Raw genomic sequence first — 1802 nt, 5'->3', positions numbered from 1 at the left:
CTGATCTCATTTAGAATGGACTGGTTGGATCTCCTTGAAGTCCAAGGGACTCTAAAGAGTCTTCTCCAACACCACAGTTCAAAAGCATCAATTCTTCAGCGCTCAGCTTTCGTGACAGTCCAATTCTCACATCCATACACAACCACTGGAAAAACCATAGCCTTGTCTAGATGGACCTTTGTGGGCAAAGCAATGTCTCTGCTTTTCAATATGTTATCCAGGTTGATCATAACTTTTCTTCCAAGGAGTAAGCGTCTTTTAATTTCATGGCTGCAGTCACCATCTGCAGTGATTTTGGAGCTCAAAAACATAACATCTGACACCATTTCCACTGTTTCCCCATCTATTTCCCATGAAGTGATGGGACTGGATGCCATGATCTTCGTTTTCTGAATGTTGAGCTTTAAGCCAACTTTTTCACTCTCCTCTTTCACCTTCATCAAGAGGCTTTTTAGTTCCTCTTCACATTCTGCCGTAAGGGTGGTGTCATCTGCATATCTGAGGTTATTGATATTTCTCCCAGCAATCTTGATTCCAGCTTGTGCTTCTTCCAGCCCAGCATTTCTCATGATGTACTCTGCATATAAGTTAAATAAGCAGGGTGACAATATACAGCCTTGACGTATTCCTTTTCCTATTTGGAAACAATCTATTGTTCCGTGCCCAGTTCTAACGGTTGCTTCATGAGCTGCATACAGGTTTCTCAAGAGGCAGGTCAGGTGGTCTGGTATTCCCATCTCTTTCAGAATTTTCCACAGTTTATTGTGATCCACACAGTCAAAGGCTTTGGCATAGTCAATAAAGCAGAAATAGATGTTTTTCTGGAATTCTCTTGCTTTTTCGATGATCCAGTGGATGTTGGCAATTTGATCTCTGGTTCCTCTGCCTTTCCTAAAACCAGCTTCAACAACTAGAAGTTCATGGTTCACGTATTGCTGAATCCTGGCTTAGAGAATTTTGAATATTACTTTACTAGCGTGTGAGATGAGTGCAATTGTGCAGTAGTTTGAGCATTCTTTGACATTGCCTTTCTTTGGGATACAGTAATACCTGGTAAATAGTGGTTACTCAAGCATTTGTTGAATGATAAATAAATGTGTATGTTTACTTATGTGAGAATTTGAATGCAAATGTCCCAAAGAGCAATTTAATTAATTACTTTTTAAAGTAATTAAAAAATGCCTTTCCATGAATACAAACTATCAGGAGTTGCTTGTAGGTATTTAGAAATGTTACCTTTGGAAAACTGTGTTAGCCCCAGTAGCCCTTGTTCTACCATTACAAATTATCACAAATTTGATGGCTCCAAAAAATAATTGGTTCCCTACAAGCTGGAGGTCAGAAGTCTGAAAACAAGGTGTCAGCAGGAACATACTCCTTCTAAATGGTCTAGGAGAGAATTCTTCCTTGCCTCTTCTGGCTTCTGGTGGCTCCAGGTCCTCCTTTGCTAGTGACTGTATACCTCCAACCTCCTCCTCCATTGAGAAGACCTCACAAGACCTTCTCACCTGAGTGTCTCTTAAAAGGACATTTATCACTGGATTGAGGCCCCACCAAGATAATCCAGTATGATTTGATTTTGATACCCTTTTCTCAATTACATTTGAAAAGTTTCTTTGTTAAATAAATTCACATTCAAAGTTTCCGTGGATTAGGATGTGAATGTATTTTTCGGGGCCCGCCCTCCAGCTCACTATAGGATGCTTAATGTCTTTGAAGTGTTGCCATGCAGTTATATAAATGGTAGACATCTCAAAACTTCTTTAAAGTCAAAAGTAAATCTGAATCTGAATTACTTTATA

This window comes from Bison bison, unplaced genomic scaffold (assembly GCF_000754665.1).
Source record: "Bison bison bison isolate TAMUID 2011002044 unplaced genomic scaffold, Bison_UMD1.0 scf7180017864526, whole genome shotgun sequence".
Taxonomy (NCBI): domain Eukaryota; kingdom Metazoa; phylum Chordata; class Mammalia; order Artiodactyla; family Bovidae; genus Bison; species Bison bison.
Note: the sequence above shows the minus strand (reverse complement) of the source record.